Source organism: Leptopilina boulardi, unplaced genomic scaffold, assembly GCF_019393585.1.
Source record: "Leptopilina boulardi isolate dan_hultmark-lab unplaced genomic scaffold, ZJU_Lbou_2.1 LbouV2_216, whole genome shotgun sequence".
In the NCBI taxonomy this organism is placed as follows: domain Eukaryota; kingdom Metazoa; phylum Arthropoda; class Insecta; order Hymenoptera; family Figitidae; genus Leptopilina; species Leptopilina boulardi.
The window spans coordinates 2,291,864-2,308,151 of NW_026137770.1; the positions used below are offsets into that span (position 1 = coordinate 2,291,864).

The window sequence follows — 16,288 nt, forward strand, 5'->3', positions numbered from 1 at the left end:
TAAACGACCGACATGTTATTAAATGAATAATTTGAACAATGAATATAATAGACTGTAAGGGTGCAGTCCCATGGAGCAGATTAGGAGAATAGATTTCAGCCAATCAAAAGTTAGTCTCTCGCGGCAAATTTTGCATTTCCGTTAGAGACTGTTTTTTTATTGGTCAACGTTTAATCTGCTAATCTGCTCCATGGGACTGCACCCTCATTTTCTCTGTGTTCTTACTGATAAGATGACAGTCGGGTATATATGCCTGCACTTTTATCATTGTCTAACACGTGCGTCGTCATGACAACATGTGTGTTAGACAAGGATAAAAGTGCAGGCATATAAATGTACCTGATTCAATATAATAATGTAATATTATATCAATATTAATATATTAATATATATATTATATATTGTAACAAAGATATTTTTCATTATAATAATAATTGTACAGTCAGGAACATATGTCTGTACTTTTATCCTCGTCATACACGTTGTCATGACAACGCACGTGTCAGACAAGGATAAAAGTACAAGTAAAAATTCTCATAAATTCTCAGAGAAAAAACAATCCGGTAATTTACCGGTAAATTACCGTAATCTTCTTTCTCTTCTTGACGTAATTTACTGTCTTTAGAACACTAGATTTGGCAGTTGCGAGCTGTTCTCACTCGTCAGGGAGCAGCAGTTTCGCCGCGAAAGGAGAACCGTTTATCTTTTGAGGAGTAACCGTTCACCTTTTGTCGTTTCACCTTCAGGAAAGCTGACCCGCTTTCCTCAAAAAGCGAAATCGTTCACCCTTCGAGAAGCGATCGGCTCACTTTCCAAGCGGTCAAACAGCTGACTCTCGTTTAAGAGAACTGCTTTACCGGCGGGTTAAGCGGTTCTCCTTTTTTTCTCCGTGTAGTTCAACGCGGCTTCACCCGTTGAAACAGTAAATCGGTTTAATGCAACACAATGTAACGTAACATATTGTAATCACGTCCTTTCATCGTAAATTATTGAATCTTACGTAGATTATTTCCCTTCACCGGTATATCGCAGCAGTAGTAAGGTCACGGATTTTTGGCAGTATAGATTTCACGGCTCATCGTATATCCAGGTTGATGCCGATATCATTAATTCACGGCTCAATAAAGCAACGTTACCCATATTGATGCCGATATTCTTGATTCTGCGGCTCAACGTACCCGATAGACGTCAACAATCGCAGCTAGAAACCGACTTCCGCGATTCACTCATTATCACCGTTAACTTTTTGACATTTGTAAATATACTGTGTAAATAAATAATTTTTTGATGTTTGTAATTAACCTCTTTATTACTTGAATCAACGGACCCTGGCTGGGCGAGCCTTAATTAATTCACTAATTACAAACATTACTAAACATAATTTGAATTTTCTAATAATGTAATTTTTTTTACCGACTATACCGTTTTTCTTTCAAAACAAATTTCGATTTTTTAGTATTACCTTAAAAATAAAAGAAACACTAGACCTATTCCAAAATTACATTTGAAATTAACAAAGTTTCAAGCTCCTGTTGTTGAATATATTAAGTAGCTTCATGAGAGAAATCCTTCATCTTAATGAAAAAAAATCCCAGCGAGTGACCACTATCCGGAATTTTTATGAAAAGAGTCGGAGCATGAAAGCCCCAATCTCCTGAGTAAGATCCAGAAATTCCTGAAATGCATTCGTTCACCATTTTCCTTATATATATATATATATATATATATATATATATATATATATATATATATATATATATATATATATATATATATAAAGTCAGTACGTCTTTTCATTGCAAAGCTCCTGATGCCTTTTACCACCATTATTTTAAAAAAGAAATTTTACCTGAATAATAATATTGAAAAAGTACACAAATTTACCACTTAATAGCGCGAGTGTTATAAATAAGAATTAAAAGTAACTTTTCGAATAGGACAGATATGATGATTAACATTGCAGAAGGTACTATATGTATATATATATGTGCGTGCATGTAGAGTTTAGAGGTGAAAATTATGAATCCAAACATACATGCCCGTCAAGCACGCGAGCCAAAACGCCGACTGATCAAAAGGACATCGCGTGTTAGTTGGCCATTCTGTGTTCCTTTGCTTTTTATTCCATTTCAATTAGCCCAACCCGTTCCACACACCCATCAGGATATAAAAGTATGCGGTCGATGCTCCTGGGATTTTCAATTCGTTTAGAGTGCTTTTTTTTAATTTCTTCCTTCAAAAATCGCATACAATTGTTTATTAAGAAAAACACTTTTGTCTTGTACAGGATACTGTCACTAAAATCCATTTTCTTCTCTGTGTCTAAAGAAAGTAATAATTGTTTAATGTGTCGGTGTAGAAAAACGTTTGTATACAAAAAAAAATTTTTTTCATCCTTATTTTGAGAGATACATTTTTTTCCCCTTCTTTTTTTTGTAAATTACTTCATTATCGTTAATTTGGTGGTCGTATTTGGTAAATGTCTAAAGAAATTTTTAATAATATTTTTTTCATCATAATTGGTTCGACATTTTGAATTTTTTGATTTAAACATTAGATTCGTAATCAGCGATATCAAAAACACCCCGTGAGTAGTTTTATATTTAATTTTATTGTATTTTGAGATTTTTTTGTCGACATTTTGTATTTGCCATTTTAAATTTTAAGTTCTCAGGAATACATTCTGAAAGTTCGACTATTTTATCTATTCATAAAATGCAAACTAAATATAGTTAAATTATTTTAATCAGCTTAGGGTCAGTTTCACCGACTCCGGTTAAAAGTTAATCAGCGATTAAATCCTTAACCGACCAATCATGAGCGGTTAAATTGGCTTTAATCGCTGATTAACTTTTAACCTGAGTTGGTGAAACTGGCCCTTAGAAATTTATTTTCGAAAACTTAGCTCAATTATTTTACTTATAATTTCGTAAATTATAGATAGAATTTTCAAAAAATTTTATATTATTATTATTTAATGAATAATCTAAATGCCACAAGTTTTTTTTCTGATTTTGATAATAATTTTTTCACTTAGGTTTCTGTATTACCGACAAACGAAATAGAAGTTTTCATTTTATCGACACTACTGCCGGTAAAAAAGTTGAATTACATTTTTCACTGATTGTCGAATATATTTTTAATGTATACAAGAAATTTTAATTCTTATAAAACTTTATGTATTCTAACAAAAGTTTAAATTTTATAATAAAATTTTTTATTTTATTAAAAAAGTTAAATTTTTTTTTAATATTTCTTAATATTCTTTTATATTTTAATATTTTTTTATTTAAAAGGCAATTTTATTAATCGTTAAATTCAGAATATATGAATTTTAGTTCAATATATGGAAATGGAGATTTTTATAGGAGCAAGTGTTGCAAGAGTTTCTATTTCGTCGATATCAATTTGGTAATTCTTTTTTTTTGCGGATATTAATTCATACGCTTCACTCTCTAGAGAGGAGCTCGTTGGAAGAAATAGGACAAATACAATTGTTTACCTCTTGTTCATCCCGTATACAGGTTTACTTTATTAAGCATTCCTCTCTCGACTCTCTGATGCGGCTGCACGAGTTGTAATAATAAGGGGTTGAACTCGTTAAGCGCCAGCGTAACACCGATATATTACTCTTCCACTTTCATCGTTATATGTATATATGTGTATATTTCTTGTAAACTTTATAAAAGCCTCGTCTCTTTTTCCCGAATATTTACCAAATCATACATGTCCTTATACAAATATTCAACTTTTGTTTTATTTTCATCAATTTTTTTTTTGCGATTTTAGTAATTCTCCGATTTTTTATTGACAAAACAATATTCTTTTATTTTGTTACATTCTCATCACATGAGAAGTTTTTTTTTCTATTTTTATTCATTATCGTTTTAATTCTGATTTCGTTCTTTTTTAATATTTTATAAAATCTATTATTTAAACTATGGAGTAGTATAAGGAGACCGAACGACGTACATTGAAAGTGAACCAAATTTTGGTAACCGCTTAGTGTCATGAAAATACGTAATGGAACACAAGCGCTCTCGTGGGAAGTATGTAAACAGTGGGAAAAATTAGAAGTACGTTGAACATTATCCAAAAATACATTGCTCCTTATTTTTAAAACTTTTACAATGGCTGACTGTCCAGCTGAGTTTAACACAATCAGTGGCGCTAGTGTTCCATTACGTATTTTCATGACACTAAGCGGTTACCAAAATTTGGTCCACTTTTAACGCAGATTTAACATGGTCGTTCGGTCTCCATATACTACTCCATGATTTAAACTATTAGGAGAAAGTCAGAATAATTTCTAGGGAAATATTGATATTTGTACGATTGGTTGATGAGATTTTCAAAATTTAAAATGGCGGATCCAATATGGCGGAAGAATTTTACAAAATTGATCCTGAGCCTTAAGTTTTAAGGGGATATTTGAGTTAAATTTGAGGTTAGGTTTGACAGTATAGAGGAGTGATAAATGGGTGGGAAGAGAAGATATTTGTTTGAGGTTATGTTCGGTTTTTAACGTACGACCTTGTACTTGATTTGAAGGTTTTGTTCGCCTCTTGACCTATAACTGCTGACTTAATTTTGAGGTTATGTTCTCCACTTTCGATTGTGAAACTCTAAAAATGACCTAAATTTGAAAGTTATGTTACCTTCTTAACCTACATTTTGAGGTTATATTCGCCTTCAATTAATTTCATTCTAGAATTACCGCAAAGGATTCTCAGAACTTTCTGACTCAGCGGCGGCGAAATGATTTTATATTAATAGTGAATGATATATATATATAATATATATTATATATAGAATAGTAAAAGTTGATAATTTTGAAAATGTGAAAAAAATTTAAAAAGTAGGTAAAAAGTCGCTTCAGTGGTATAGTGAATCGTTTCCATTGCACAAGAAAAGTGAATATAGGTAGAGAGAAGAGTGAGAAGGGTACTTGTTTGTCGGGTGCATATAATACTACCATTATCAACCCACAACGACAAGTGGAAGCTTCGTCGTCATCGTCTTGTTCCTACGGGAGTTTTCGTCGCGTGAGTGTGGTAATATTTCAGGACACCGTTTTCATGCTAAATTACACAAGAATAATTATCAAACAGGCGCTTGTCTTGAAAGCGTTCTCATCGAGCTCCCTCATCATGATAGAGTGATGATGCTTTTATGATTTTTTTTCTATTTCAAAAATCAAACTTTTCAATTTATTATTATTCTTCTTATTATTATATATTAATTTATTTATTTATTATGTTTTTTTTAATCAAAATAATTGAATTAAATTCAATGTAGGTAATTATATTTGGTTTTCTTAATTACATTTTTCTGTTTTATTTATTTATTTAAATTCATAAAATTATTTACAATGAACATAAAATAATATGTATGTAAAAATTTTTTTTATTTACAACTGCAATATCAAGTTTTGTATTTCTTATTTTATATAATTATATTCCAAACTTTATAACTAGTGCACATAAATAATTTATAAATGTAAACATATATGTGTACCTACATTGTTTTTTTTCAAAGTTTCACGTGAGAAATAGAAACGTCATTCTTAGAGTTGCAAAATATATGCATTGAAATTCAATCTTTTTTCATATATATATATATATATATATATATATATTCTCTGGCATCACTATGCATTTCTTGAAAATATTTCCAAAAGACTGAAAGCACACACACACATATACACATAAATATCTGTTCTTTTATTTCAATGCTCTTATTTTTACAAAAATTTCACCTGTTCAGACATTACAAACTTTCCTTTATATAGCAGTCCACCAAAAAGCAGTCAGATTTATTATTCATCAAACGTTCGCATTTCTCTTGAAAACTTCTTTTCTTACATATAGAATTCATTTACTTGCGTTAGATTCTCATATATTTCACAGTAGAATCTCCTGGGATATAAATTTCGAGGGCAAAATAAATAATTTTATATTTTACATTGTTGTTTTTTTGCAGAGGGAAATTATTTTACTCGTTTAATAATTTTTAATTTTATTATTATTTTAATTATTAGTTTCTTGATTATATTATAAAAAATTATTATAAATAATAAGGAGAAATTGATAAAATTATATTATAAAACTTAGAAAGTGTACAATGAAGAAATAAATCTAAATATAATTTATTAGCTTCTTGAAATAATTTTTTAAAACAAAATTGTTATAATTATTATTTTTTTAAAGAGCGATGAAAACAAACCAAAAAGAAATATTGTTTTTATTTATATAGGGGAGACTGGGGCAAACCGGCCAGGTGTTAGTTTCTCAGAATTGGGCAAACTTTAAAATATGTCAATTATAAATTTGAAAAGACTATATTAAGAATAACTCATTTCTTCAGTTTGACATTTTTTGTGTTTATGCAATTTTATAAACAAAAGTTTGTTTTTTCGCTTCCGCTAGAAATTTTTACGGATCTGTTCATAAGCAATTTGTGAGAAAATCGTGTAATATTTATTAAAATTGTTTTTTCGGTTTAAAAGGTGCATGCCTCAGTTAAATTTATCGGTATATTATTTAATGATTTTACTAAGTATTTTTTTTATACAGGTCTTAATAATTGTCAAAATGGGCCTGTGGGGCAAACCGGCCTATGTCTGTTTCCCTTGCAACATAAATTCACGAAGATTACCTATCGGTTAGAAAATTCGTGCACGCTTTCGTGAATCTTTGTCCACTTTACGGAGATTTACGAAGTTTTACAAAGTTCACCGAAAGACTTTTCTTCGTGAACGACAACAATTAGTTAAAAATATTTGTTTTATAATAAATGAGATGTTTCCTTAATTGAAATTTAATCCTATCTTATTATTTTCCTTATTGGGAAGATTGTTTATTGATTTTTTATATTTAGTGACGTTTTCCTTACAATTAATTTCTCTAAACAAACAAACAAAAAATAAACTGGCCAGTTTGCAAATTTTTTTAAAATTGATGCAGCAGCTAAACAATACATTTTAAGGTACATGTGTCTCTAGGAAAAAGTTGCGCAATTAGATGACCTTTCCAAAAAGCTATTATAAAAGGTTTTTCATTAGTTTCTTTAGTTACTATTGGCCGGTTTATCCCAGTCTCCCCTACTAGTTTATTAGTTTACTATGTTTTTTTCCCAATATATATATATATACCTATATATATATATATATATATATATATAAAATCACAGTCAACTCTAATATAATATAAAAAAAAAAAACTAATAACTTTGAGAGACTTAGTTTTTTTTTTGTTATAAAAAAGTTAGTCTCTAAACTTTTCCCCTCTCTCTCTTTCCCCCTCTCTGAAGATATATTGAAAGTGTGCTTGGTTACGGTCCTGACCTATATTTTGAGTAGGTATTTCAAAATGTATATTTTTGCTTTCTTTGAATTTTATTAATATTAGCTCATGTTAAAAATAATTTTTTTTAGTCTGTTAATATATAAAGTTTTAATAAGTTAATATAATTAAAAACTTAATATAATAAAAAAGTTAATATTTCTCTTTATCTTTTGATAAAAATTTATTTTCTAAACGATTTTTTTTTTTATTGATTCCGGCGAATTTGTTTGAATTGCGTTTATAAACTTATAGTTTAATTAAATAATTAATTGGGTTATTAAATTTCATTGAAATTATGGTAAAAAATTAACAAAAAGGAAATTGTATAAATTCAATTAAGAGGATAATTTTGTTTATTTTGAACAACATATTATGCAGTGAAAACATCAAAAGCAAAAGTCGTGTGAAATATACCCATTAGGAAATGAAAATCTTCGCACCCAACACACAGTCTATATACTTTTTTATTATCACACAGTCTTAAATCTTCTATTTTCTTGTTTTCTCATTTTCTCGGGTATATCTTTCAATTTTTTTTTCTTTAAAACATTTTCTCACTAATATATATATATATATATATATATATATATTGCTTCCATCTCATTATATTCTGCTCACTTCAAAAATTTCTCTCCATTCTAATTAACACTAAATGAGATGACTGATGAAAACGTTTTCACTTTTAAGCTCATTGAAAACCGAATGCTTTTAATTGGTAGGGCATTAAAAATGAAGATGGAAAAAGTCAATTAATATAAAAATCTTTCTACTGGAGAGATTTTAATCTTACCTATATATTTTCTCAAGTGTCAATAATAATTAATTATTATTTTTAAATATAGTAATAATATAAAATTTTTCTTTAAATAGAAATTAATTTTTAATTCGATATTTATTACCGTCTTTTTCCTAATGGTCTTTAATAAATTGCATAATTTGATGAAAGAAGGAATTTTTTTTGTTCAAAGAGTGCATTTTTAAAGATAAAATTTATAATATGCTTGACATTGTATACTTGACTGTTTAATGCGAGGTAAACGAGTTGATAAATAGATGCACTATAAATGCGGTGAATGAAGAACGAGGCTTTCAATATTGATTCAAAAGCTTTTTTAAATATGCGATGAAATTGCCAGATTATATGTTTAATTTCACAGCACTTGATTTACAATTAGTATCACAAAAATGTCTTTGAGTATTCTTCTTTTATTTCTTTCAAAACTACATTCCTTTTTGAATTATTAAATAAATTCACGTCACGATAAAAAAAAATGTTTTTTTTTTTTCATTAAAGTTAATATTTTAAAGAAAATCAAACGGTTTTGAATATTTAACAGCTTTTTTTGTTTTTGTATAGGGAATGAGAAAAGTACTGCAATTTTGTTATTTATCAAATATGTTTTCAAAACGAATTTTGTTGGAAAATGCATATATATATTCTGTTCGCCCAATATTGAAACTCTAGATTTAACATACTATTGTATACACGGTTATAGTAAATCTTTTTTTTTATTCATATACATTTAATTATAACCTGCAACTCGGTTATTCGTCATCAGTAAATTAGATTTGTTACACGTATTGAAATTTTCACATTTCATATATATATGTATATAACGAGAAGTCCAAAGCAAAAATGATCAATATTATAAATATACACGTCTATCGTGCAATGTTTACAAAAGGAACATGTGAAAATCTCGCGATAAAACAATAGCATTAATGATTTAATGCAATAATAATTTTTTCAGTTTCTCTTAGGAATTTTAAAGCTTAAAAAATTGTTTTTAATTTAAAAAAATAACTTTAACTTTTAACAAATTATAATTTAAGAGTTATGCGTATTTTAAAATCAGAAATAAGCTGTAAAAAATATAACATATAAATCTGATAAGAAAAATGCATTAATTGTGAAAAAGGACTACAATATATAATGAAACACTGTATCGTGTATATCCAAAGTAAATTTTTAATAATGGAATTAGATTTTCTGCAAGGTGAAAATTATACCATTCTCTCTCGCTCTCTTTCTCTCATTTACAAGAAATATCTTTACCTGAACTTTTATTAGAGATAAATGTGTGACATCAGTTTGCAATTTGCGCAGATGAAACTGACAAGATGTATCAGATGAATGAAGCCGTCTTTTACGACTATATCTTATCTTATATTGTATGTAGGGGAGAAGGATCTTTAATTGCTTTTCTCTCATGGCTCATTTTCAGGACTCAAAATGTGAAACCATGCACAAAATTCGTTTCTGTGCGTATTTCCGAAACTTTGGAGCTTATTTAAAGTGCATCATTAAAGTTGCAAAATCTTTAGATATAGAAGAGTAGCTTTCGCGAAAGCGCGCAGTGAAAGGTTGATACTTTGACGTTTGTATATATATATATGTATATGTGTGACAGTACCTACTTTTCTCGTTAATTTGGCAATTTCATTAGTAAAACTTTATTCTCCTTCCTTCATTCTACTCCCGAGAGAAGTAAATATATACCAAGCTTTTATATAAAGTTTCGCGTATTTCAGAAAAATGAGAGAAAACAAACACTTTATGTACCTTTCTTTTATATAGTGACTAATGAGAAATTATATGCGCATGCAACTGAAACAATGCGCTGTACATATTTTTTTCATCTTGTTTCACATAATTTCACCCAAGTTTTCTTCTCAAGCTCAAAAGTTATCACAACTTTATAATAAATACTGATAATATTACCTAGAGACTTTTTCATTTTTTTTTTACATCTATACTACGCAAAGAAAATTATATAAAGAATATATAAATGAAAACATTTTTTTATGCGCTACAAAAAATTCTGTTTTTAAAAATCTATATAACATTCCTTATTATATAAATTGAAATAACAAAACAAAAAATCGGAAAGGATATTTTTTTTCCGAAAGAAAATATGTTTTTCGCCCAAAATGTGCGATTTATATTTTAAAAAAGATTCCAGGGGTTGTATATGAATACAAATTTCCAGATTTAATAAGTAATTTTAGCATATATATAATATATTTAAAGATTTTCGAGAGTATCAAGGGCGCTGTAATAAAATTACCATGTGCATTAAACAGTTTTACATTTTTATGAATCTCTCGTTTTAAAAAGTTGAATCGTTTTATATTTTCAAGTATATAGGTCCTCATAAATTTTTCAAAAAAAAGCCTATAGAATTTTTTCTGAATATTTTTCTATTTGTAAAGTTTATCTAAATATTTAAATAAAAATAAAAATCCTCTTTGGAGCAATTTATATATACAGTACAGAAATAACTTTTTGTTACACAATTATAAAATATCTTTTGATACAATATTATATACATATGAAATACCTTTGGCACGTGCAGGGTACAATAGCCTTATCTCTTATATTATTACGAGTACGTTGCTCAATATTTCTCGAATAAAATATTTTCTAGACAAATTTATGAATAATCTGATAATGCTGTTCTTGGCATATACCTATATATAAAATATAATTTGTCTTCGTCATTGGACTTTCAAGTTTTTGTGTTTATTACAAAAAGTATAATTAAGATCCTTGAGCATAAAAAATAATCACAGCAGAGTTACATCAGTGGTAAAGAAATGACAACAAACCATATATATAGTTAAAAAAGGGAAGAAAAAGAATCAACCACGTTTACTGCGAACGATATGCCGCACAACTGTTCATATCTACGTCTACTTATACATTTTCAGAGCTCATTGTTTCACGTTGGAAGTACACCGTTGCCACTCTTTTGCTTCAAAATTTTATAGTTGTATATGTACAGTTTTCCCGCATAATTTTGCAAAATAAAAAATATCAAATCTTATCAATGACAATGAACAATGTGAGTTGTATATAATAATTATTTCATTTCAAATTTTTAAAACTATTGTTTTTATATGAAGATATTATATATACTTGGAGAGAGAAATGCTTATTTTAAAATTCATGGAAAGTGTTTAATGATGAGAAGATATCAAAGTTTTGTGACAAAATTGATCACAAAAATTTAAACATCTCAAAATGAATACAAAATTATTACAACTTTATTGGCGACGATTTAATACATACGGGAGCTAGGGGCAGGTTTTAACAGGGGTAGATTGTAACGTGCCATTTTTGCCGAAATTTTAAACTTTTTAATTTTAATTAATTGACTCAATTTTATCCTTATAACCCCTCGTTTTATGTAAACATTGGTTTGAAAAACAGCACTGAAGATGAAAACAATAAACATTGAATTTAAAGTATTTTTTTCCCAAAACATGGACACTTTTTAAAAAATCGTCAAACATAGCAAGGATCCTTGTCATATACATTTCCAAAATCCAAAAGACTTTGCGAATTGATGCAAAAACTCAATTGCAAAACGGGGAAATTGGAAAGTAGTATAATGACAATTTGTAGGAGGTTCATTATGTCTAGTCCAGTCGCCGTCAGATGGCAGAAGCGTGCAGGAAGCACAATGTTTCAGACATTGTGCTTCCTGCACGCTTCCTACAAATTGTCATTGTACTACTTTCAAATTTCCCGTTTTGTAGCAATGTTGCGAATATTGCTGCAATTTTAGGTGCTGTGTGGATTGTTTCATTATAATTTATCGAAGAAACTACTGACTTATTGATAATAGTAATTATGATTATAAAACTTGATAGTTTTCTTAATTTACTTAATATTCCAAAATTCGTTACATAACCAATCCCCAACTCCCCTACATGTTTTATTTAATTAAACAATACAATTAAAATTTATTTATTTTTTAATATATTTTTAAATCTTTTTTTTCAAAAAAAAAATAAAAATTATATCATTAGTAAGTACATTTTTGTAATTTTTAAAAAGACACTTTAATTTTGCAGAGTTTTTTGTTACACTATAAAATTTATTTGTTCATTATATAGATGTAATATATTATTAAATTGCAATATATGCAGTTTAGCGTGTGTGAATATATATTTATTTTACTGAAATTACATGCACTCCATACTGCGGTACCTCGAAAACGATACCTATATATACCGCGCTCCAGGATATCCGGAACTTACGGGTCGGCGATTCAGTGCTATTCATTTTCCACGACAAAATCTCGCTTGACATTATGGTGATATGCGGAAGCATCCCTAAAACGTAACACACTTGCGCGCATAGTATGGGCCGAGTGACAAAAAAAAATCTTGGCAGTGTATCAAAACACTTTTTTTGAAAATGTGTGCTCACTATTAAATCGATCGCATTTTGAAGTTCAATGTGCGACAATTTGACAAATATATACATAACGAAGCGGAAAAAAGTGGCATGACAATAAGGTTTATCCTATTGGGTTTATATATATATATATATGAATACCTGACCGCGTACAATCTGACATATATAGGAAAAATTTCCATTTTTTACAACACTTAACCGCATGATATTCTTTCTTAAAATATTTCCCTATGTATAAGCTCCTCTGCAGTAAAATATTCATACTCGTACTAAGGCAATAAAGTTCTCAAGATTTGTTGAATCGCGTTCACAGTTGACTACCTTAAATTTAAATCAAAAAGTTATATAAAAAGATTTTTTCTTTTTGTTCCTAAAACGTATATATTTTAATATGTCCTCTCCAAAAATACTTTTATAATTCAATCATTCATAGAATTATGTTCCTGATTTTTATCAAATATTAGTTTTTTAATTATTAAATAACATCGATTGTTAAATTTAAATACCCTATGTATTGTAACATTTACAAAACTGTTACTTTTCAATACTATTTTTAAAATTTACAAATGCGAATTGTAAAATTCAGAATACATATTGTAATAAATACAATATCTATAGTATAATAAGTACAAAATGTAATGTAATAAGTACTATACGTAATTTAATAAATATAATAAATAGTATAATAAGTACTCTAAGAATTCTAAAATTTACAATATAGTTAGTAAAACATTTACTATACAACTTGTAAAATATTCAATACTTAATATGGGTAAGAATTCCTGAAGTGGCCCCCTAATATTTTTTGTGTAATAGAAAAAAGTGATACTCATATATTTTAGTAGTCCATGATGTCACTAAAAAACCCCTGAAACGATTTTTCAAAATTCGAATTTTTTCATAAGTTATAAACAATTAAACTTTTTTGTAACGTTTTGGAAAAAATTCTGTATCTTGAAATTGGCCGAACCGATTTTAATAAAAATTGGTTTGGAGAAAGATTAAGATACGTACTTTTGATAAATAAATAAATTATGAATAAAAAGTATAATTTGTTTAAACAAATTATATTGTTAATTTTTAACTTTATAAATTAACAATGTTCTCAGTCGATTTTTCCAATTTTTTTTATAGCATCATAAAAAGGGGCTTTTCACGATTCCATGACAAAAATAAAAAAGTGGGATTCTCAAAAACTTTAGAAGATACAGAATTTTTAGTCTTAACGCGCGCGAGTTTTCTGAGTAGCTCACGCATACGGCACGGCATCTCCCGCGCGCTCCGCGCCAACCAAGACTCCATATAAGAGTTCCCGATTATAATATTTTATTAACTCAATTAAACTGAACAGTTGTTTATATGTATTTTATTATGCATATCATTTATTTAATAATTAATAATTTTTGGCTTATAAAACGTTTTCGTTTTCTTTAATTTGTTGATGGCTGCTTTGCACGAAAAACAAATGAACTGTCCTATTAAATTTTTAAATCTATAATTCCACGAATTAGGCACTTTCACAAGATTTTTATAAACTGCTTTATGTTCGTTTTTTTTCAACGGGTTGCAGCAAGTATTTGCTTTTGGCATATTTTAAGATTTGTTTTTATAGCACATACGCGAAAAAGTAAAATTTTTAATATACAACGTGAAAAATACTAATCGAAACAACAAACACGGACTTACATTTATGTATACGTAAAGAAAATACTATGATCTAAAAACGAAATTATCATGTTAGGTGAATGACCAGACGATTGTCGCGATTCTTTTGTTTTCACGTGAAAACGCGCAAATTTTCATTCAGTGCGCATAAACGTGAAATTTGTTAAAATTTTGACAGCAAACGTTAAACAATGCGGTCTAGAAAAATTAAAACACGGATTCGCAATAATATATTTTCTTATTCATTGATACATAAACAAAGCAATTAAAAATCGTTGAAAATTTATCATTAAAATTAAATAATCAGAAACTTATTATAAACAGAAATTTTATAAATAATAAAAATTATTAAATATAAACAAAAATGATATGAATAATAAAATACATATAAACAACTGTTTAGTTTAATTGAGTTAATAAAATATTATAATCGGGAACTCTCATGGAGTCTTGGTTGGCGCGGGGCGCGCGGGAGATGCCGCGCCGTATTCGTGAGCTGCTCAGAAAACTCGCGCGCGTTAAGACTAAAAATTCTGTATCTTCTAAAGTTTTTGAGAATCCCACTTTTTTATTTTTGTCATGGAATCGTGAAAAGCCCCTTTTTATGATGCTATAAAAAAAATTGGAAAAATCGACTGAGAACATTGTTAATTTATAAAGTTAAAAATTAACAATATAATTTGTTTAAACAAATTATACTTTTTATTCATAATTTATTTATTTATCAAAAGTACGTATCTTAATCTTTCTCCAAACCAATTTTTATTAAAATCGGTTCGGCCAATTTCAAGATACAGAATTTTTTCCAAAACGTTGCAAAAAAGTTTAATTGTTTATAACTTATGAAAAAATTCGAATTTTGAAAAATCGTTTCAGGGGTTTTTTAGTGACATCATGGACTACTAAAATATATGAGTATCACTTTTTTCTATTACACAAAAAATATTTGGGGGCCACTTCAGGAATTCTTACCAATGTAAAATCTAAAATATATATTTTTTAGAATTCAAAATACAAATTATAAAATTTACTATGCGAGTAAAAACAATACTGATTGTCAAATTTAGAATACATATTGTAACAAGTACAATACGTATTGTATTTATTACAATACAGATTGTGAAATTTAGAATACATATTGTTACAAGTACTATACGTACACTGAGAAAAAAGGTTTAAGCTGACAACCAAATATTTCATTTAATATATGTGCAACTAAAATTTTTTGGTTGACACAACTAAACTTTAGTTGACATCAACCAAAGTTTAGTTGAGACTACCAAATTCTTTTTCATTTTCTTATTTAGTCGTCTGAAACAAACTTTGGTTGTTGTCAACTAAAGTTTAGTTGTGTCAACCAAAAAATTTTAGTTGCACATATATTGAATGAAATATTTGGTTGTCAGCTCAAACCTTTTTTCTCAGTGTATTTTAAAATGTACAATATAGTTAGTAAAACATTTATTATACAGCTAGTAAACTTTACAATACATATTGTAGAATTCATAATCTATATATATATATAAAAAAAAATTTACAATGTTTGTTACAGATAAATTTTATTATAATTCTAAACGAAAAATAAAACAAAAATAGTTGCATTTCCAAAAAGGAAAAATTTCTTTTTATAAAGTTTTTTATATCGTAAAACTTCCTCTATATTATGGTTGATATAATTTATTCCTTCCGTGTTACAAGCCAGAAATAAGATGTCATGCAAAGTCTATATTGTCACTGGAAACATGCGAGCAAGAATTTCTTAGATTCAGGGTCGACGTTGTATTTTTTTTCTGTAAGTCCTGCATATATAACTATCGCAGTTTAATTCACATATATATACAGAATAAATTAGGGAATGATGAAACCTATGAAAGACGCGATATTATAGGCACTGCATTGCAGGTATAAGGGCGTTGTCAGGACGACCCTTGTGACCCTTTTGGTTGCCACTCGCACCTAGGTGCAGGAGGTCAAATTCACAAGTCTTGAGTCTCGCCAATAATCGTACCTATCGTGTCTTAAAGATATAGGATATTACAGTCATCGACTCCTTTCTAATAGTCGACTAACA

At 28.3% G+C, this 16,288-nt stretch overlaps 1 protein-coding gene across 1 annotated transcript in view; it reads left to right on the forward strand.

The window, feature by feature from the left end:
• The window catches only part of LOC127279454 (pseudouridylate synthase RPUSD2-like), a 223,618-nt gene that overhangs the window by 125,631 nt on the left and 81,699 nt on the right, over positions 1-16,288 (forward strand). The gene's annotated exons all lie outside the window — the stretch shown is intronic.